We start from the raw sequence: 23,515 nt of genomic DNA, 5'->3' as shown, positions 1-23,515 counted from the left end.
GTTGACGGTGAGTGGACATGCCAACCCCTGGTTGTCCTGGTGAGACAAGGCCATGAAAACGCATGCCGGTGGGTGCTTTCACACACAATTCTGTTCAGGCTCACAAAAGCTGAGGCAACCAATCTTTTTTCATTTTCAACCTCCCTTAAAGATTCTTTGAAGCTCTGCTCTAATACTGCAGACCTGGTCTTTTTACCAGAATTTTTTTTCTTCTTTAAAGTCTGGTTGTTGTTCTTGTATTAACATTTTGATAAACCCCATCACAGTACCAAAGAATGCCTCACCAAAACGGAGTTCAAATTTGATCAAAACATAAACTCCCTAAAATTATACAAGACAGGCAGAAGGAAGGAAAAGTCATCCTAAATCTAAATCTGACTGCTCAGGGCTTGGGCAGGGAGATGGGGGAAAATCTACATGCATCGCTAAACTGAAACACTGTTTGGGAACTCTGGGACAGTGTCCATCTCCTGTACTTCCCAGACAGCTGCTCCTAGAGTTTGGGCACATAATCATCCCATTCAGCCTGGCAACATGTGCCAGCCACTAGGGTCCAGAGCTCATACTTTTTGCGAAAAGAGGCCACCTTGAATTTGCCATGGTGGCCTCCAGATAGGTTGCTGAGAATGGGATCGTCACACTTTGGTGGTCTTTCCTGCTTGTAAACCAGCCAGATGTAGCGGTGCAGGCCAGCGCCCTTGGATGGCCTAGAGCCCACATAACTGAAGAGAACTGTGACAGCTCATGTTGTTGCCATTCATGTTGACCACCAGGAAATGCTGTCATTCCCTATATTTGGGGTCCTTCCTGCTGGGAGCACCGGATCTGTCTTCAATTTACCTGGATCAAGGCCATCCCATGTAATGCTGGTGAGCTGGTTCTTAATCTGGGTAGGTGTCAGCACTTTGCCCAGTTCGTCGAACTTCGTCCTGCTGCAGAGAGTGCTGCGGCCTCTCATCCACTTCCTGCAGGCTCAAAGGCCGGGACCACTTGCTGAGGTCCACTGGAATCGCAGAGCCCAGCAGGTCAGACAACAGAGAAAGCAGCTTGTGGACTCGCGCAGGGTAGGAACACGGACTCACAGCAGTCTGCAAACTTTACCGAGGAGGAGTGCACACCAAGAGCGACCGCCCCAACCCACCCCACTCCTCCAGTCACCAGCGGGGAGGGGCCCCACTCTGCTCTCTGATTGGTCAAGCCCAGCAGCGCCTCTTTTTGTTTTTTTTTTTAATTGAAGGATAATAGATTAACAGAATTTTGTTTTCTGTCAAACTGCAACATGAATCAGCCATAGGTATACATATCAGTTCAGTTCAGTCACTCAGTCATGTCCGAGTCTTTGCGACCCCATGAATTGCAGCACACCAGGCCTCTCTGTCCATCACCATCTCCCGAAGTTCACTCAGACTTACGTTCATCGAGTCAGTGATGCCATCCAGCCATCTCATCCTCTGTCGTCCCCTTCTCCTCCTGCCCCTAATCCCTCCCAGCATCAGAGTCTTTTCCAATGAGTCAACTCTTCACATGAGGTGGCCAAAGTACTGGAGTTTCAGCTTCAGCATCATTCCTTCCAAAGAAATCCCAGGGTTGATCTCCTTCAGAATGGACTGGTTGGATCTCCTTGCAGTCCAAGGGACTCTCAAGAGTCTTCTCCAACACCACAGTTCAAAAGCATCAATTCTTCAGTGCTCAGCCTTCTTCACAGTCCAACTCTCACATCCATACATGACCACTGGAAAAACCATAGCCTTGACTAGATGGACCTTAGTTGGAAAAGTAATGTCTCTGCTTTTGAATATGTTATCTAGGTTGGTCATAACTTTTCTTCCAAGGAGTAAGCGTCTTTTAATTTCATGGCTGCAGTCACCATCTGCAGTGATTTTGGAGCTTAAAAAAATGAAGTCTGACACTGTTTCCACTGTTTCCCCATCGATTTCCCATGAAGTGATGGGACCAGATGCCATGATCTTCGTTTTCTCAATGTTGAGCTTTAAGCCAACTTTTTCACTCTCCTCTTTCACTTTCATCAAGAGACTCTTTAGCTCCTCTTCACTTTCTGCCATAAGGGTGGTGTCATCTGCATATCTGAGGTGACTGATATTTCTCCTGGCAATCTTGATTCCAGCTTGTGTTTCTTCCAGTCCAGCGTTTCTCATGATGTACTCTGCATAGAAGTTAAATAAGCAGGGTGACAATATACAGCCTTGACGTCCTCCTTTTCCTATTTGGAACCAGTCTGTTGTTCCATGTCCAGTTCTAACTGTTGCTTCCTGACCTGCATACAGATTTCTCAAGAGGCAGGTCAGGTGGTCTGGCATTCCCATCTCTTTCAGAATTGTCCTCAGTTTATTGTGATCCACACAGTCAAAGGCTTTGGCATAGTCAATAAAGCAGAAACAGATGTTTTTATGGAACTCTCTTGCTTTTTCCATGATCCAGCAGATGTTGGCAATTTGATCTCTGGTTCCTCTGCCTTTTCAAAAACCAGCTTGAACATCAGGGGTTCACAGTTCATGTATTGCTAAAGCCTGGCTTGGAGAACTTTGAGCATTACTTTACTAGCATGTGAGATAAGTACAACTGTGTGGTAGTTTGAGCATTCTTTGGCATTGCCTTTCTTTGGAATTGGAATGAAAACTGACCTTTTCCAGTCCTGCGGCCACTGCTGAGTTTTCCAAATTTGCTGGCATATTGAGTGCAGCACTTTCACAGCATCATCTTTCAGGATTTGAAACAGCTCAACTGGAATTCCATCACCTCCACTAGCTTTGTTCGTAGTGATGCTTTCTAAGGCCCACTTGACTTCACATTCCAAGATGTCTGGCTCTAGATTAGTGATCACATCATCATGATTATCTGGGTCATGAAGATCTTTTTTGTGCAGTTCTTCCATGTATTCTTGCCACCTCTTAATATCTTCTGCTTCTGTTAGGTCCATACCATTTCTGTCCTTTATCAAGCCCATCTTTGCATGAAATGTTCCCTTGGTATCTCTAATTTTCTTGAGATCTCTAGTCTTTCCCAATCTGTTGTTTTCCTCTATTTCTTTGCATTGATCACTGAAGAAGGCTTTCTTATCTCTTCTTGCTATTCTTTGGAACTCTGCATTCAGATGCTTATATCTTTCCTTTTCTCCTTTGCTTTTTGCCTCTCTTCTTTTCACAGCTATTTGTAAGGCCTCCCCAGACAGCCATTCTTCTTTTTTTTTTTTTTTTGCATTTCTTTTCCATGGGGATGGTCTAGATCCCTGTCTCCTGTACAGTGTCACGAACCTCATTCCATAGTTCATCAGGCAATCCATCTATCAGATCTAGGCCCTTAAATCTATTTCTCACTTCCACTGTATAATCATAAGGGATTTGATTTAGGGCATACATGAATGGTCTAGTGGTTTTCCCTACTTCAATTTGAGTCTGAATTTGGCAATAAGGAGTTCATGATCTGAGCCACAGTCAGCTCCTGGTCTTGTTTTTGTTGACTGCAAAGATATATTCTTTGGCTGCAAAGAATATAATCAATCTGATTTTGGTGTTGACCATCTGGTGATGTCCATGTATAGAGTCTTCTCTTGTGTTGTTGGAAGAGGGTGTTTGTATCCCCTCCCTTTTGAACCTCTCTCCCATTTCCCTCCCCATCTACCCCTCTAGATTGATACAGAGCGGCTCTATGAGTTTCTTGAACCATACAGCAAATCCCTGTTGGCTATCTATTTTACATATGGTAATATAAGTTCCATGTTACTCTTTCCACATCTCACCCTCTCCTCCCCTATCCCCACGTCCATAAGTCTATTCATTATGTCTGTCTCTCCACTGCTGCCCTGTAAATAAATTCTTCAGTACCATTTTTCTAGATTCCGTATATGTGTGTTAGAATACAATATTTATCTTTCTCTTTCTGACTCACTTCACTCCGTATAGTAGGTTCTAGGTTCATCCACCTCATCAGAACTGACTCAAATGTGTTCCTTTTTATGTCTGAGTAATATTCCATTGTGTATATGTACCAAAACTGCTTTATCCATTCATCTGTCAATGGACATCTAGGTTGCTTCCATGTTTTAGCTAATTTAAACAATGCTGCAGTGAACAATAGGATACATGCGTCTTTTTCAACCCTGGTTTCCTCAGGGTATATGCCTAGGAGTGAGATTGCTGGGTCATACCATGGTTTTATTCCTAGTTTTTTAAGGAATCTCCATATCGTCCTTCACAGTGGCTGCATCAATTTACATTCCCACCAACAGTGCAAGAGCATTCTCTTTTCTCCACACCCTCTCCAGCATTTATTGTTTGTAGACTTTTTGATGATGGCCATTCTGACTGGTGTGCGGTGATATCTCATTGCAGTTTTGATTTGCATTTCTCTAATAATGAGCGATGTTGAGCATCTTTTCATGTGTTTATTAGCCATCTGTATGTCTTCTTTGGAGAAATGTCTCTTTAGGTCTTTTTCCAACTTTTTGATTGGGTTGTTTTTCTGGCACTGAGTTGCATGAGCTGCTCATATATTTTCGAAATTAATCCCTTGTCAGTTGTTTCATTTGCTATTATTTTCTCCCATCCTGAGGGTTGTCTTTTCACCTTGCTTATAGTTTCCTTTGCTGTGCAAACGCTTTTAAGTTTAATCAGGTCCCACTTGTTTACTTTTGTCTTTATTTCCGTTACTCTAGGAGGTGGGTCATAGAGGAGCTCACTTTGATTTATGTCACTGAGTGTTCTGCCTATGTTTTCCTCTAAGAGTTTTATAGTTTCTGGTCTTACATTTAGGTCTTTAATCCATTTTTATTTTCTCTTTGTGTGTGGTGTTAGGAAGTGTTCTAATTTCATTCTTATACATGTAGCTGCCCAGTTTTCCCAGCACTTATTTAAGAGGCTGTCTTTGCTCCATTGCATATTCTTGCCTCCTTTGTCAAAAATAAGGTACCCATAGGTGCATGAGTTTATTTCTGGGCTTTCTATCTTGTTCCATTGGTTTATACTTCTGTTTCTGTGCCAGTACCATACTGTCTTGATGACTGTGGCTTTGTAGTATAATCTGAAGTCAAGAAGTTTGATTCGTCCAGCTCCATTCTTCTTTCTCAAGACTGCTTTGGCTATACAGGGTATTTTGTGTTTCCATATGAATTTTTTTGTTCTAGTTCTGTGAAAAATGCCATTGGTAATTTGATAGGGTTCATATTGAATCTATAGATTGTGTTCGGCAGTATAGTCATTTTCACAATATTGATTCTTCCTACCCAGCAACATGGGATATCTTTCCATCTCTTTATGTTGTCTTTGATTTCTTTCATTAGTGTCTTATAATTTTCTGTGTACAGTTCTTTTATCTCCTTAGGCAAGTTTATTCCTAGATATTTGATTCTTTTTGTTGCAATGGTGAATGGTATTAAATCCTTAATTTCTTTTTCTGATTTTTCATTGTTAGTATATATAAATGCAAGTGATTTTGGTGTATTGATTTTGTATCCTGCAACTTTGCTAAATTCACTGATTAGCTCTAGTAATTTTCTGATACTATCTTAAGGGTTTTCTATGTACAGTACCATGTCATCTGCAAACAGTGAGAGCTTTATTTCTTCTTTTCCTACCTGGATTCCTTTTATTTCTTTTTCTTCTCTGATTGTTGTAGCTAAGACTTCCGGAACTATGTTGAGTAACAGTGGTGAAAGTGGGCACCCTTGTCTTGTTCCTGATCTTATGGGAAATCCTTTCAGTTTTTCACCATTGAGAATACTGTTTGCTATAGGTTTATTATATATGGCCTTTACTATGTTGAGGTAGGTTCCTTCTATGCCCATTGTTTGAAGTTTTTTTTAATCATAAATTGGTGCTAAATTTTGTCAAAGGCATTTTCTGCATCTATTGAGATGATCATATGGTTTTTATCTTTCAATTTGTTAATATGGTATATCACACTGATTGATTTGTATATACTAAAGAATCTTTGCATTCCTGGAATAAACCCAACTTGATCATGGTGTATGAGCTTTTTGATGTGTTTCTGAATTCTGTTTGCTAAAATTCTGTTGAGGATTTTTGCAGCTATGTTCATCAGTGCAAGCACTTTTTGAACCAGTTATGAGTCAGCAGCAGGATCCAAACAAATACATAAACAAAAAGTGATCAGAAAACATTTCGTGGCCTGGCAGAACCTAAGGTCTGTTGGGAGTGTACCAGAAAATAAGCAATACAGTTGGGCGTGATGCCTGCTGTGATGGGGAAGAAAAATATGCCTGCAGAACTCTGAAGCACTGCCTAAGCCAGGCCTCAAGGGCCAGCGAAGGCTGTCCTGCTCAAAGAATGTCTGAGACCCATAGTATGAGAAGAAGCTGCTCTCGCTGATCAAAGAGCAGAGCTGTCTCATCAGGCAGTGCATGGGGCATGAGCAGCAGCCCAAGATGGAAATACTAAGTCAGAGAGGCTGGAGAAGATTCTGAGACAGAAAGGAGCAAAATAAGCTCAGGAAAGACATGCAGAATCATGCAGTTGCCTTCAGGTACTATCCAAAGGACTAATGAGCAGGCTCAGAAAAATGTAAGGGATGAAGATGTGATCAGATTTGTGTTATAGGAAAGTCATCTTCAGGTGGCATTTAGAAGGTCAAAGAGAAAGTGTGGAGCTGAAGGCAGGAGAGCAATGCAGAGACAGGATACACAGTGGCGCTGGTGGACCAGGCAGTGCAGTGGAGGAAGGGGCAGAGGGCACTAGGGGTGAGGGGGTGCTCCATGCTCAAAGGCCCATGCTGTAGCATGACCACTGATATGCAGGGGGGTTCCTGGCCACACATACCGGGAGCTGCATCCAGTGGACCCAGTATCTTGTCCTTTTCTCAGGGTGCCAGGATGTTCCCTTCCCCAGGTGTCCTACCTGTGGGACAAGCGACTTCCCAAGCGTCAGCAGCCTTGGCACTTGGTGAGTCATTCTCATGTTCCATCCTGCAAACCACATCTGGGGATGTGAGAGGAAGCAGGACCTCTGCCCCAGTTTCCAGAAGGACTACAACAGGACAGCCTCCCAAGGACATGAGAACTGCTGCCCAGGGTACCCTTTGCACTGCTGCTGGGGGGAGTTCCTAGGAGGCCTGTGAGCAGTGGGCACTGCCAGATTAGCATCCTCTGTAAGCATGGGTGAAGGAAGGCAAAAGTGGTAAATAGAGGAAGAGTGGCCCTCGCTATATGGGCTTTGGGCAGAGGTGCTGGTTGGGGCAGGCAAAGGGGCAGAGGGCAACTCACCAGGAGAGGATCTCTAAGAGCCACTTGAGGGCATTTCATAGACCCGCCCCTGGGCTTCCTGCTCCTACACTCAAGTATAGCACTGAGGACTCCCAAGGGGCCCCTAAAGGCAAGGCCTCAGGTAGACTTTGGCGATCTCCCCAAGCAGGCACCATGGACAGCAGCCAAAGGCTGATGTGACTGCTCAGTTTCCTAGAGGGGCACGTGCGACACAACCAAGTTCATCGTGAACAGGGATGTGAGGGTGAACTCGGGATTCCTTGAACCTCAAGACCTGCAGGCAAGTCTCTAGCTCTATCCTGCTGATGCCTTTGATTCCCCTTTCTGTCTTTTTAAACTCAGAACAGACATCCCTGCTATTTTTCTTATTCTTCAGCTAACTCCTCTCAGATGAGTTCAACCACCCTCTCTCTCTGAGGGCTTCTTGGGCAGTTCAGGTGCTTCTCCTGGGTAGGTGGCTCCTCTCTCCATCATTTGCTTCTCGGGGAAGGTGGGAACTCATCATGATCACAATGATTGTCACCCCATAGAACAACTTATTTTACTAATGAAATGATTAGGATTAAATTAGGAAATGTTTTTATTATATTGAATTCCTCATTTTCTATAATTGCATTTTTATTTCATCTTCCACCCAGAAGTCATTTATGAAAGTTACTTCTTGATTCCACTTATTATGGATTTTTAAAAACTCTATTGAAATAGAACTGCCTTATGACGCAGCAATCCCACTGCTGGGTATACACACTGAGGAAACCAGAACTGAAAGAGACACGTGTACCCCAATGTTCATCACAGCACTGTTTATAATAGCCAGGACATGGAAGCAACCTAGATGTCCATCAGCAGATGAATGGATAAGAAAGCTGTGGTATCTATACACAATGGAGTATTACTCAGCCATTTAAAAAGAATACATTTGAATCAATTATAATGAGGTGGATGAAACTGGAGCCAATTATACAGAGTGAGGTAAGCCAGAAAGAAAAACACCAATACAGTATACTGACACATATATATGGAATTTAGAAAGATGGTAACGACAACCTTGCATGCAAGACAGCAAAAGAGACACAGATGTATAGAACAATCTTTTGGACTCTGTGGGAGAGGGAGAGGGTAGGATGATTCGGGAGAATGGCATTGAAACATGTATAATATCATATATGAAATGAATCACCAGTCCAGGTTCGATGCATGATACTGGATGCTTGGGGCTGGTGCACTGGGACGACCCAGAGGGATGGTACGGGGAGGGAGAAGGGAGAGGGGTTCAGGATGGGCAACACGTGTATACCTGCGTCGGATTCATGTTGATGTATGGCAAAACCAATACAATATTGTAAAGTAATTAGCCTCCAATTAAAATAAATAAATTTATATTAAAAAAAAAAACTCTATTGCACCCCAGTTAGAAAATGTGACTTGGGCTCTTTTATACTCTTGGGAACATACGGAGATTTTCCTGGCAGTGTGCACTCTCATCCACTTTTTAATCCTTGATTTGATTTATCTCCTAGTCAGCCAAACTATATCTTATAGCAGTTTCTGGGAAGAATAAGAAAGTGACATGCTTTCTAAACCATTGCATTCCTGAAAGTGTCTTTTTACAGCTTCACACATGAATGACAATTTAGCCAAAGGTAGAATTCTTGGGTCACCACCTTCTTCATCTAAACCTCTGGAGATGGTGGTTCTGTGTTGCAGTGAAATCCAAGGTGAGCGGCTGTTTATTCTTCTGTAGGTACACTGTTCTTCTGTTGGGCTGCTTACAGAAAATTTTTTTTTTAATTCCCTTAAATCATCCTCTTCTTTTATCCTCAAAGGTACCCAGGGATACCTCAGAGGAGGTGAGACACTGTGCAGAGAGATGAGGGAGGTGCTGATAGAAATTCTGTGGCTTCTGGGAAGCCTTCTCTGCAGGGACCACACTTTCCATAGTCATTTTGCCAGCTACACCAAATATTAACAACAAGCACAATAACTCAGTCATGGGCTCCTGCGCTCTCATTTCCCCTCCACGGGCAGAGCTTTATTATAAACCAATAGAATTTTTACAGCAAGGGCAAAAGTAACGTGTGGGATTGAGGAAATAATAAGTTGAACCTTGAAGAGAATTTTCCTCTTTGTATGATATTTTTCCCTCGGAGCTCCTTGTCTCAACAACAGATGGTGCTGTTCTCATGCCCAGTTCCCTCTGAATGTTGCCTCTGTCCTTGCCTGAATATAGCAGGTTGGAATCCCCATAACACAACTGTTATGGGCTTCCCAGGTGGCGCTAGTGGTAAAGAACCCGCCTGCTAATACAGGAGAAAAATGAGATGCAGGTTCCAGAACTGCTGGTGCCCTGAATCATCCCCTCACCCAAGTCTTCTACTACTAGATGACATGACTGTACTCCAGGACCTAGACAGTGTATCCCAGGAAAAGGATCAGAAGAGAAAAAGGTACCATATTCATGGAGGGTGTCTTGCTAAAAACAGGAATGACCTCAGGATGCTGGGCAACAGGACCTCGCTACAGCACATCTGCTTGATTTTCTTTCTGTCTGCAGGACAGCCTCCAGGGAAACTGCTGCCCGGCTACAGTGAGGACCCCTTCCCCACTGCTCTGTGAATGCTATATGGCGCACTCCTGTGAAAGAATACATATGGCAACCCTGCCACAGGAAGCCCCATGGCCATAAAGGTAAGTTAGAAGAGACCTGAAATTGCTACATGGCATAGCTAGGCTGAGAAGCAAAGGTGAAACCTTAACTTCTCAGTTAATATCTGTTGGACCCAGTGTGTGTGCAAACCTTGCCCCCTAAGAATAACACAAAATTCATATGCTGCAATCTAGTCCACAGTGTGATAGAGTTTGGAGTTGGGGCCTTTGAGAGGCAATTAAGTCACGAGGATGGAGCCCCCATGAGGTGACTGGTGCCCACGTAAGAGAGTGAAGAGCCTGGCACTCTGTCCTCCATCATGTGAGGACTCGGCAGAGAATGAGGTCATCCATGAACTAGGAAGTGAGCCCTCACCAGACACTGAATCTTCCAGGGCCTTGCTCTTGGACTTCCCAGCCTATAGAACTATGAGAAATCAAGTTCTGGTGTTTAAGCTACCCAATCTATGGTAACTTTGTTGTCACAGCTCAAACTGAGACAATATCTCAATATACTATCTTGCCCTATGTTTTGTTTATTCAGTCACTAAGTTGTGTCTGACTCTGCGACCCATGAACCATAGCCTGCCTCTTCTGTCCGTGGAATTTTCCAGGCAAGAATGCTGGAGTGGGTTGCCATTTCCTTTTCCAGGGGAATCTTCCTGGATCATGGGTTGAACTCATGCCTCCTGCACTGGCCGGCGGATTCTTTAACATTGAGCCACCAAGGAAACCCATCTTGCCATGTGCTCATGGCCAAAAAGCACTGCTCTGACATATGGGTACAAGGAGATGTGCTCCTAAAATTCATCTATTCCTAAGCATTTCCAGAAACACTAGACCTAAGAGATACTCATCAGAAAAATGGTTTAGTTACCAAATGAGTTTCAGTTGGGAAAGCTCATCCTTAACTTAAAACTTAAAAAGCACATTAATGTTTTAAAAGCTCTGAAGAGGCCTGAAGAAAATATTATTAGTGAATAGCCCAACGTTTCCCAAATTATTTGGCTACAAAGAAATTAACAAAAGAGGAAGCTGAGTATAACCTGTTCATTGAATGAGCTTGACTCCATAAGGTTCAAGAAGAAAGTAAATGTGCTCCTTCTGATCAGGTCTCCCTCCCCTGCACCTGCTCAGCCAAACCAGACTTGTCTGACCCTGAATGAAATTTCGGGCAGACCCCAGAGCTATCTCAGTCATTCTCAAGGAGTAATAATTGATCTCATGTTCAAGAGTTAAAATAGCCGGTCAATTGAATATCAAAACTTCGATCTCTCATCCAATTTAAAACATCTCTCTCCAAACCACAAGAAGGAACAGAGAGAGAAAGCCAATAATGGAAAAGGAAGGGCAGTTATAGTTTTTTCACTTTGCTTTCATTATTTCCCTTAAGCATTCCCCTAGGCTTTTCATGCTTCCTCCATGCACCATGCTGCTCCAGGCTCCTCTGATGTTGGGGAGGGGAAAAGAGCAACAAGGAAGTAAAGAATGTCAACGTGTCTCATATGCCTTGTGCTGTCTCTGATTCTCTCTGGGTTTCTTAATGCCCTTAACCATGCAGATACTTAAATACTGACTCTGCTGCCCTACAGGAGTACTTGTGGGGTTTCTTCAAGAGACCCTCAGTGCCTTCATGCTGCTGGTGTCAATGTTGCCTCTTCTAGGGACTTCCCCGGAAGTCCAGTGATTAAGACTTCACTTTCCAATGCAGGGGCTGCAGGTTCAATCCCTGTTTGGGGAGCTAAGATCCCACATGCCTTGTGGCCGAAAAATCATTAAACAAAAGCAATACTGTAACAAATTCAATAAAGATTTTTTAAATGGTCCATATTAAAAAAAGTTTAAAAAACATTCCCTCTTCTAACTAACCACTAGGATGGTACCCTAGGCCCCTGGAGTCTGGCAATCCACCAGGAAGGAGTCATTTCACCCCCTAGGCCAGCCTCTTGGATAAAAATCTTTCAAGATGCCTGTTTCTCCAGGACCCACATCTGCTGCTCACTCCCCCTCCTATTGCCCTGTCCAGCCATCAGAAGTAACTCCTGGCAAGCCTCCCAGCTGAAAGCCTTCCAGGCCTGAGTTAGGTCTCAGTCTCCACATTCTGGAAAATCCAGAACACACTTCATGCTCTTTGTGATTCTCTGAAGCTCCTCCTCTCCCAGCTTGATGATGGGAAAGGACTCCCCGTCAATTTCTCATGGGGAGTGGGTAATGACCAGCTCATCAATTTCTCTTTGTAGGTCGGTTCCCCAGCAATTAACTCTGAAATAGAGTTTACACCAAGGAGGCTGATTGAGGAGCACAGGCAGGAGTGACTCCTCTAAAGAAGTGAAGGAAGAGGCAAGGCTGGGCCAAAGGAGAAGATGGACTTCCATACAGTTGTGTCAGCCCTCAGCTGACCCCCCAAGGGAGCTCTGAAGCTGGATGGTCCCTTCTCAGATTGGAAACATCTGAGTCTCTGGACCCTTGCATCAACCCTCGATGCAGACTTGCCCCCAGGGAAGGGCAATTAACTTGGGCAAAGACAACTCCCTCAGTCAAGGGGAACTCCCAGGGAAGGAGCATGCTGTGAGTCAAGGAGACAGCTCTCCCAGCAGCTGGGGGACTGAGTACCTCGGTCCTGAAGGGTGGCCCTGGGTGGTGTACCACAGCACAGCACCATCAGGCTCCTAGTGAATGTCAAAGATGGAGAAGGCCTATTTAACAAGCTACTCCCGAAACAAGCACTTGTGATTTTACGTTGATCTGTTTCATGCTGTAGTTTGCCTCTTGCTGAGTGGAACATCAAGTATTTGTTAAGCTGGTCAGTTAACAGCAGTATGATCCCCGAGAGGGATGTAGTGAGTACCTGTTCTTTCTTGGCTCTGCCTGTCACTGTCTGGGCCAAGCTCATGTCAATTTCTAGTCTTGGTATCCTTAGCTGTAAATCAGGATGACAAAAACCAGCCTGCCTACCTCTCTTGACTGTGGTAAGATACACATAAGGCATCTGATACACCCAAAGGAAGAGTTTTGACATCTGCTAGAGAGAGACTGCAGAGAAGGCAATGGCACCCCACTCCAGTACTCCTGCCTGGAAAATCCTATGGGTGGAGGAGCCTGGTAGGCTGCAGTCCATGGGGTCGCTAAGAGTCGGACATGACTGAGTGACTTCACTTTCACTTATCACCTTCATGCATTGGAGAAGGAAATGGCAACCCACTCCAGTGTTCTTGCCTCTAGAATCCCAGGAATGGTGGAGCCTGATGGCCTGCCATCTACGGGGTTGCACAGAGTTGGACACGACTGAAGCGACTTAGCAGCAGCAGCAGCAGCAGAGAGAGACTGTGGAGAAGGCAATGGTACCCCACTCCAGTACTCTTGCTTGGAAAATCCTATGGACAGAGGAGCCTGGTAGGCTGCAGTCCATGGCATCGCTAGGAGTCGGACACGGCTGTGTGACTTCACTTTCACTTGGGCTGGTGGGCTACCGTCTATGGGGTCACACAGAGTTGGACACGCCTGAAGCAACTTAGCAGCAGCAGCAGCAGCAGAGAGAGAGTAAACCTTCTTCAAAGTCCTAGCATGATATGAATAGAATTGCTGAGCCTTTTCTGCTCAAGGCCCATTAAGGCTTGATGATCCCAATGTCATAGGAAATAGCACTAATGAGAGATATTTTACAGAGTCATCTTCATCCCAAGGAAAGTTGGGTATCTCCTGAACATCTGCAGACAGAACATTTAGGGCTGCAGGCTGGACGAGGTCAGATGGCACAGCAAGGCCACACGGCCCACACGGAGAACCGGGTGGTGGCCTAGTTCCAGAGCTGCCATTCACAACGATGTGACGCTTGTGCATCGCTCCCTAGGCTAGAGTTCATTCTGCATCTGTGAGGTGAAATCATGGTCCCAGGGCAGGAGTTTCCAAGCTCTTTTAATAGCAAAACTCTTTTCAATTGGAAGTTCTTTTCAAACCTCTGTTCTAGGAAAGTATTGAACAGATTCCTCATAATGTTTAAATACAGGCTAATAGCAGAAAATTTTCTCCAGATGTAATAAAGTCTCCTGAACTACATGAAAGCAATCAGTGACTCCAAAAATGGTTCCTCTGTGTCGACCACCTGCTAGGCACAGTACTAGGCAGGATGTTTAAAAATGTGCTACAGGCTGAATGACCGATATGGTCCCTTCTAGATTTTACAGTCCATTAGGTGGGCCAGACAATCGATTTGCAATTACACTGCAGAATGATAAGCTCTCCGGCCAGAGAATTTTAAAGCACATGAGAGATTTTAACCCAGGTCTGACTATGTGGTGAAGTCGTGGTTGATGTTCCAGAGAAACTAGATCTAAAGGGTAGGTCAGCACTGACTAGCTAAAGAGAGAAGACTCTTACTGACAGAAAGCCTCGCTTTTGCAGAATTTTACAGACAAATGTGAAGAGCTGAATAAAGATTGGGTCCAATATAGAAGAGGAAATGATCAAAGACAAAAAAGATGGGGCTGGAGAACGGAAGCACTGAGAGGACCTCAAGAGGTCACTTGTGAAATACTCAGAAAACAGGGCTTTATCCAAAGTGCTGTGGGAAGCCATTGATGGATTTTTAAGTAAAGCTGAGAATTATTCGTCTAGGTGACCTCTCAGGGTACCTCCAACACTGCAGTAACAGATTTCATTAAGCTCAACCAATAAATTCCCGCATGTTAACTGAACCATTCAACAAATATTTGCTAAGTGTAATTAAAAAGTGATTATTTAAATCATAAAGACAAAGTGAAACATCTTTGGGGGAAAAAAAGATAAAAGTAAACTGATTTCTGGCAGAAAACCCAATTTATATTCTCAAAGGATAGCATTCAATCTCCAGTGGGGAATAAAAGCAAGGGAGGAGATTCAGGAGGCTACAGCCAAGGGGAAAAAGGAAGCTGCCACCTAAAACAATGTGAGTCAAGACTAGGACACTTAGAGACTGAGAGACAAAAGCAGGAGGAGGAGGGGGCAACAAAGCACACAGGAAAAAGCTTAATTGGGAAGCTGAGCTCAGGACAGCTGATAGGCGCCCTGTGCTCCCAGCGAGCAGTTAGCAGGTGACAGAGCCCTTCCCCATGCACTGGACCCAGGGTGTGGGCCACAGAAGAAGCTGAGTCTTGAGTCAGGTAGGCGTTTAACTTCAGAAGAGAAATTCTGCTCTCAAAAGGCACATGAGGAACTCTGCTCAATGCCACATGGCAATGTAGATGGGAGGGAAATTTGGGAGAGAATGGATACCCATGTATGTATGGCTGAGTCCCTTTGCTATCCCCCTAAAACTATCACAACATTGTTAACCCACTATACTCCAATATAAAAGTTAAAAGAGAGAGAAAAAAAAAAGTGTTATCAGCATCCTAACTTTGATTGACTTGTTAGCCTCTAAAAATCCTACCTCTCAGCATTTATACCCTTGTAGAGTCGGACACGACTGAGCGACTTCACTTTCACTTTCCACTTCCATGCATTGGAGAAGGAAGTGGCAACCCACTCCAGTGTTCTTGCCTGGAGAATCCCAGGGACGGGGGAGCCTGGTGGGCTGCCGTCTATGGGGTCACACAGAGTCAGACACGACTGACATGACTTAGCAGCAGCAGCAAAGTAACTTCAGACACTGACTCAGTCTTGGCTTTTGACTTGCTTTGCCCCACGGAACATTATCAGGGTTGACGCAAACAGAGCTTTCTCCACTTAGAATGCTCTACGCTGCCATGTCAGAAGGAAGTCTAGGCTACTCTGTGGAGGATGAGGACCAAGTGAAGAACCTCCTGAGGATAACGCCACACAGAAAGAGAAGCTTCGGGGAAACAAAGTAAGTGCTCCCACTGAGTTTCCAGCTGAAGGCCACCCCCTGGGTGAGCCTGGATGACCCAGCACAGGGCAGGAACACAGCCTTATCAACCCAGAATCAAAACACAAAATAAATTTTGTGTCATCATTTTACACCACTGAATTTTCCAGTGGCTTGTCACATAGTAATACTGCTAGAAAGGGAAAACAAGGGGGCTGGAATAATTGAACTATGGAGAATATAGGTAAAAGTTTTAGTGTCAGTCTAGTAGAAGTTCCAAAAAGAGAATGCAAAGAGAATGGAGTCATCAAAAAAATAAAAATAAGGTTTCTCAGGACTGAAAGTGTTTATAGTGAGACTAAAGGTTGCCACCACATGCTGATAAGCAGGTTGAAAAGACACATATCTAGAATGCAGTGGTGTTGCTTCAGGATACCAAAAGAGGAACTCCCCAGGTCAGTAGGTGCCCAATATGCTACTGGAGATCAGTGGAGAAATAACTCCAGAAAGAATGAGGGGATGGAGCCAAAGCAAAAACAATACCCAGCTGTGGATGTGACTGGTGACAGAAGCAAGATTCGATGCTGTAAAGAGCAATATTGCATAGGAACCTGGAATGTCAGGTCCATGAATCAAGGCAAATTGGAAGTGGTCAAACAAGAGATGGCAAGGGTGAATGTCGACATTTTAGGAATCAGAGAACTAAAATGGACTGGAATGGGTGAATTTAACTCAGATGACCATTACATCTACTACTGCGGGCAGGAATCCCTCAGAAGAAATGGAGTAGCCATCATGGTCAACAAAAGAGTCCAAAATGCAGTACTTGGATGCAATCTCAAAAACGACAGAATGATCTCTGTTCGTCTCCAAGGCAAACCATTCAATATCACAGTTGTTCAAGTCTATGCCCCAACCAGTAACTCTGAAGAAACTGAAGTTGAACGGTTTTATGAAGACCTACCTTTTAGAACTAACACCCGAAAAAAGATATCCTTTTCATTATAGGGGCCTGGAATGCAAAAGCAGGAAGTCAAGAAACACCTGGAGTAACAGGCAAATCTGGCCTTGGAATGCAGAATGAAGCAGGGCAAAGACTAATAGAGTTTTGCCAAGAAAATGCACTGGTCATAGCAAACACCCTCTTCCAACAACACAAGAGAAGACTCTACACATGGACATCACCAGATGGTCAACACCAAAATCAGATTGATTATATTCTTTGCAGCCAAATATGGAGAAGCTCTATACAGTCAACAAAAACAAGAACAGGAGCTGACTGTGGCTCAGATCATGAACTCTTTATTATCAAATTCAGACGCAAATTGAATAAAGTAGGGAAAACCACTGGACCATTCAGGTATGACCTAAATCAAATCCATTATGATTATACAGTGGAAGTGAGAAATAGATTTAAGGGCCTAGATCTGATAGATAGAGTGCCTGATGAACTATGGAATGAGGTTCGTGACACTGTACAGGAGACAGGGATCGAGACAATCCCCATGGAAAAGAAATGCAAAAAAAGCAAAATGGCTGTCTGGGGAGGCCTTACAAATAGCTGTGAAAAGAAGAGAGGCGAAAAGCAAAGGAGAAAAGGAAAGATATAAGCATCTGAATGCAGAGTTCCAAAGAATAGCAAGAAGAGATAAGAAAGCCTTCTTCAGCAATCAATGCAAAGAAATAGAGGAAAACAACAGATTGGGAAAGACTAGAGATCTCTTCAAGAAAATTAGAGATACCAAGGGAACATTTCATGGAAAGATGGGCTCGATAAAGGACAGAAATGGTATGGACCTAACAGAAGCAGAAGATATTAAGAAGAGGTGGCAAGAATACACGGAAAACTATACAAAAAAGATCTTCATGACCCAGATAATCATGATGATGTGATCACTCCTCTAGAGCCAGACATCTTGGAATGTAAAGTCAAGTGGGCCTTAGAAAGCATCACTACAAACAAAGCTAGTGGAGGTGATGGAATTCCAGTTGTGCCGGGAGCCAGCGTGAGGAATTCCACCTGTGACAAGGTCATGTGGCAAGAGCTCTGATGGCAAGGCTAATCAGACCTCAGGTTTTCCCCCTGGAATTTTCTGAGCATCCACCCCCCCCAAAAAAAATAAGAATCTGCCGGCCTTTGTACTCTGCTTTTCCACTCTTCTGATATTCTCTGGAAAAAAGTCAACTCAGGGCTTTAGTCTTCTGCTTTTGAAAGGGATGTTTCAGTTAAACCCCCTCTGATAGCTCTCTAGCTTGCCTAACAGGTTCCCCAGACCTCTTACAGCTTGTGAATTGCTTACAGCCCCCCAACCGCGAGAGGCACAAAGCTTAAAAGCATCTTAAGATACAGAGCCTTTTCTAAAGAGTTAAAAATTATATTGGTAGAGGGTTTTCACTGCTGACTCAATGACTGCTGCCAGGCCTCCATATTCTTTATCTTTAAGGTACCTAGGAGGATGTTAATCAATGTAAATGGGATATGGAAAAAGATATATAGTAGTTCTGATGTTAGCAACACTAGACTTTTGAGTTAATTACTTCTCTTTGCCCTCCTCTTGTGTCCTTGCTATGTAAGAATGTAACTTTATTTAGTGCTTTCTGAGAATGGCACCAGATTTTGGGAAGATCAACACAAATAAGTCTTCTGGTTGACAAACCCTTATCAGAAAAAAGGCTGTAAAATGTTAATTGGTCCTTTTTGGCCAGAAGATGATGTAAATCACCTAAGACTTGTGTATAAAATTAGATATGCAGAGAGAAAAGCCTGGTTTTGATAAGAGTCTGGACTGCTAACGCTGCATAACTTTGTGTTACCCATTGATCTCCATGTTTTATCAAAAGTATTTAAGGCCTTCTGAACAATAGAGGCCGGAGCCAGTCGCTGGACTGGTTTCCCCCGTGTCTCTCTCTTTTTCCTCTTTACTTTAACTTCAGGCTGAATTCCCATCTGGGGCACGGAGGCTCGCCAAGTCTACTTACTTGCCCTGGCTGTTAAGACCTGCGCGAAAGGGAGCCTAAGGCGAGGCACCCTTAGATATTCAAGCAAGCGCTTGTGGCCCAATGTAGATGGTGCAAATTCCTTGTCTGGGATTTTATTGGCCTTCCACGTAATCCAAGTTATTCAGCCCTCTTTCTCCACTTAATTTTCCTACTACACTATTTCTTCCTAATCTAATCTTATATTTCTTATATTAATAAATAAATAAGTCTATCCTCACCAACACCATCCACGCTTCGAATTCCCTGGATCCACCGGGGCTGGACCCCGGCAAGTTAAGCTGTTTCAAATTCTGAAACATGATGCTGTGAAAGTGCTGCACTCGATATGCCAGCAAATTTGGAAAACTCAGCAGTGGCCACAGGACTGGAAAAGGTCAATTTTCATTTCAATCCCAAAGAAAGGCAACGCAAAAGAATGCTCAAACTACCGCACAATTGCACTCATCTCACATGCTAGTAAAGTAATGCTCAAAATTCTCCAAGCCAGGCTTCAGCAATACGTGAACCGTGAACTCCCTGATGTTCAAGCTGGTTTTAGAAAAGGCAGAGGAACCAGAGATCAAATTGCCAACATCCGCTGGATCATGGAAAAAGCAAGAGAGTTCCAGAAAAATATCTACTTCTGTGTTATTGACTATGCCAAAGCCTTTGACTGTGTGGATCACAATAAACTGAGGACAATTCTTCAAGAGATGGGAATGCCAGACCACCTGACCTGCCTCTTGAGAAATCTGTATGCAGGTCAGGAAGCAACAGTTAGAACTGGACATGGAACAACAGACTGGTTCCAAATAGGAAAAGGAGTACGTCAAGGCTGTATATTGTCACCCTGCTTATTTAACTTCTATGCAGAGTACATCATGAGAAACGCTGGACTGGAAGAAACACAAGCTGGAATCAAGATTGCCAGGAGAAATATCAATAACCTCAGATATGCAGATGACACCACCCTTATGGTAGAAAGTGAAGAGGAACTAAAGAGCCTCTTGATGAAAGTGAAAGAGGAGAGTGAAAAAGTTGGCCTAAAGCTCAACATTCGGAAAACAAAGATCATGGCATCTGGTCCCATCACTTCATGGGAAATAGATGGGGAAACAGTAGAAACAGTGTCAGACTCTTTTGGGGCTCCAAAATCACTGCAGATGGTGACTGCAGCCATGAAATTAAAAGACGCTTACTCCTTGGAAGAAAAGTTATGACCAACCTAGATAGCATATTCAAAAGCAGAGACATTACTTTGCCAACTAAGGTCCGTCTAGTTAAGGCTATGGTTTTTCCAGTTGTCATGTATGGATGTGAGAGTTGGACTGTGAAGAAGGCTGAGCGCTGAAGAATTGATGCTTTTGAACTGTGGTGTTGGAGAAGACTCTTGAGAGTCCCTTGGACTGCAAGGAGATCCAACCAGTCCGTTCTGAAGAAGGTCAGCCCTGGGATTTCTTTGGAAGAAATGATGCTAAAGCTGAAACTCCAGTACTTTGGCCACCTCATGTGAAGAGTTGACTCATTGGAAAAGACTCTGATGCTGAGAGGGATTGGGGGCAGGAGGAGAAGGGGACAACAGAGGACGAGATTGCTGGATGGCATCACGGACTGAATGGACATGAGTCTGAGTGAACTCCGGGAGTTGGTGATGGACAGGGAGGCCTGGCGTGCTGCGATTCATGGGGTCTCAAAGAGTCGGACACAACTGAGCGACTGAACTGAACTATATACACACACACACACACACACACACACACACACACATACATATATATAAACCCTCAAAACATCCACTTTTTTTTCATTTGTCACCCAGAGTGGAATAAAAATCAGAATGACATCAGACTTCTCACTGGAAATATCAGATACCAAATTTTTTAAGACAAGTCTTCAAAACCCTGAGGAGAAGTGTTTTGAAACTAAACTCCTATCTCCAGCCTAAATAATATTCAAGAGGGAAGCAAAATATAGATACATCTGGACATACAAGAATTCATATGATTATCTCCTCATGGAACTTCTCTGAAAGAACTCAATACACAATAGAAAAAAAATGAATACAACTAGAAAAATGCTGAGATGCAAGAAACAAATGAAAACAAAGAAATCACTCAAACTTGTAGTTAAGTAACCACTGATTCAAAAATCAAGTTAACAAATTACTATCTGAAACTAAAATCCCAGACAATCTCAAAATGAGATGTGGGGCTATAAAGGAGACGGGGAAATAAAGGCATGATAACATCAGGAGTGCCAGGAGGTAAAGTTTCTGAAGGTCACGACTCCATAAGGGAGGAAGTGCCACCATATACCCTCATGTGCTGCCTTTTCTCCCCACCAGCACTGGCTTATTGACCAGCTCTGTGCCTCACTGGTTGTGCAAGCCCCAGGCAACACAGTTGTTCTGACCCTCTATCATGTCAGATCTCTGATTTCCAATGACACAAAGAAGATAATGACAAGGTCGCTCCTCCCGGAAGACAGAGTTGAGGAGTCTACTCATCAAGCCTGCTCATCACCCCTATAATGAATATTATTTCCCTGCAGCAACTTACTGATGTAAAATGGCCATCACCTCCATGGCTCCAAGATAAGAAGGCAAATATACAGAGTGTGGTGCACTCTGGCCTGCTACCCACCATGATGTGGGCTTACAAATGCAGGCAAATGATGTCTGTCTAAAACCTGTAAGTAATCCTGAGTCCCATCTCTCTGCTCTCAGATCGGTCTGTACTCAAATTAAAAAGCCTCAGAGAGCAAGAAGTTGTCCACTGCAGAAACACCCAGAGCTACCAAGCAGCCAGAGGAGATTTACCTCCTCCGTATCCAGGGTGTCTAGGGGCTGCAAATGTAATAACATCTCTAACCCAGCTCACAGATTGACTTGCAAATGCACCTTGTCACAGCTCCGCAAGTTCCCCCTGGAATTCAGAGCTATTTCTTCGCGCTATTGCTGAGCATTCTCTCCAATATTGGCTCTATTCCCCGGGTTCCCAGTCTGACCCAGGCAGCAGTGCTGTGGTGTTTCTGCCTCAACAGTGAGCAAAGCAGGCGTACAGTCACGTGTATTAATCATGCCATAACCTCATAGGCAGCTTACAATCCCCCACATGAATGAGATGCTGTCATCCAGCCTGATGTTTCATCTCCAGGTCCCTCTGCTGGACCCTACATGACTGGGGTAGGAGAGAAGTGGATTCTCTCCCTGATTAGCTTGACCAAGTAAACCTGCCTCTCAGGAGCAGTCTGAGCAAAATGAAGGACCACCTGCAGATGGTGTATTTCTCAGCCCCCAATCCAGGAGAAGCACCCTGCCAGTATCTTTATTATTTCTTCTAATATCTTATTTCAGTGTTATTTCAGACAGTTGGAATTACATCATCCACATATGGAAGGCCACTCTGCCATTGACTAAGAAGGAATAGAATTTATTCCAATGTCCCTATCACTCTTTTTTTCTCATTTTGTTTATTAGTTTGTTCATTCATTTGATTGTTTATCATGCCACTTAGCTTGGGAATCAGGCTGGAAGAAGACAAGCCTGAGGTGCCTTCTCCCAGGCAGGCATGGATCAACCCAGGCCCAATACAAGCTCTTTACTTATGGCTACATACTTTGTGTAATAGACTTTGTAGTTTCCTGTAAAATACATATTTTTGTTCAATGTCTTCACATCCTATGAACCTACCTCTTGTCTTTGCAAATCCCAGAGATAAGGAATGGGAAGAAAAGGCAGTTGTCCATTCCAATTATACAGGCCAGATCCATTTTCTAGGTGGCACTGCTACTAATAACATGGAGTTTTTAAAATCCCACATCTACCCAGAGAAAGACTCTTGAGTCATTAAGTCAGCACAATAAACCAAGTGGGCTGTAACGGAAACCAGCAGGCCCAGCCCAAGGACACACTAGGAGCCTGGTTCTAATTTGGGGAAGTGAAAACAGATTAATATATATATATATATTCCAGACACTACAAAGGTCTCCCTTGAAAACTCAAGAAAAGTAACAAGACATGCTCTTAGAAAGTCAGCAAGAGTTAATCAAAAGCTGACAGGCTTCTGAAAGGATCACTATGTGTTTATTTCAAAAGTGGTCTTTGAAGGTGTTTCAGAAGTCAAGGACACTTCCAGGAAAAGTCAACATAAAGTTACCTGGAGTAAAAAAGAACCGAAACAAGGCCTTTTTTGTCTTCCCAGAGGTAACCAGGAAAGAGCAGCTGGGACGTCCTTAGTGCAGAAAGCACTGCTGTAGGCCTATTAGCTTCTAGGGCCAGGACAACTATATGCCAAGGCCCAGCAAATGGCATATGAATGGGAAAACTGAGGAATGGCTGGGTAAGCAAGTCAATACCATGCACTTAACTGAGGACCCTCTTGATCAAGCAAAGACACATGCTATCAGTTGATTTTTCATAGTTGGGTCCAGTAACCTTGTGCATGGGCCAAATCTAGCCCTTCACTTGTTTTAGCGAATAACATTTTATTTCAGCACGGTCAAGTCTTGCTTCATAGGTGTGTAACCTGCGTAGTCACAAGTGCCCCACACTTGGAAGGGCCCCCCATTTAGTTTGGTGCACTGCTATTGATGTTTTGAAATTCTTGATCATTCTTGGGAAGAAAAAAAAAGAGCTTTGCATTGTCATTTTGAACAAGGTCGTTCATATCATGTATTTGATCCTAAACACAGTTATGACCGTTTGCTGATATATGATCTGCAGCTGTTTTGTACTGAAATAGCAAAGTTGAATAGCTGCAAGAGACCTCATGGCATTCAAAGCCAAAAATATTTGCCATTGGAGTGAATGAGTAAAGTCACTCAGTCGTGTCCGACTCTTTGCGACCCCATAG

General features: G+C 43.7%; 1 pseudogene; it reads right to left on the bottom strand.

Moving 5' to 3' along the window:
• Positions 1 to 382: 382 nt before the first annotated feature.
• On the bottom strand, positions 383 to 13,720 carry LOC138087292 (phosphatidylethanolamine-binding protein 1 pseudogene; annotated as a pseudogene).
• Positions 13,721 to 23,515: the final 9,795 nt, after the last annotated feature.

This window comes from Capricornis sumatraensis, chromosome 10 (genome assembly GCF_032405125.1).
Source record: "Capricornis sumatraensis isolate serow.1 chromosome 10, serow.2, whole genome shotgun sequence".
In the NCBI taxonomy this organism is placed as follows: domain Eukaryota; kingdom Metazoa; phylum Chordata; class Mammalia; order Artiodactyla; family Bovidae; genus Capricornis; species Capricornis sumatraensis.
Note: the sequence above shows the minus strand (reverse complement) of the source record. Positions and strands in the feature narration are given on the sequence as shown.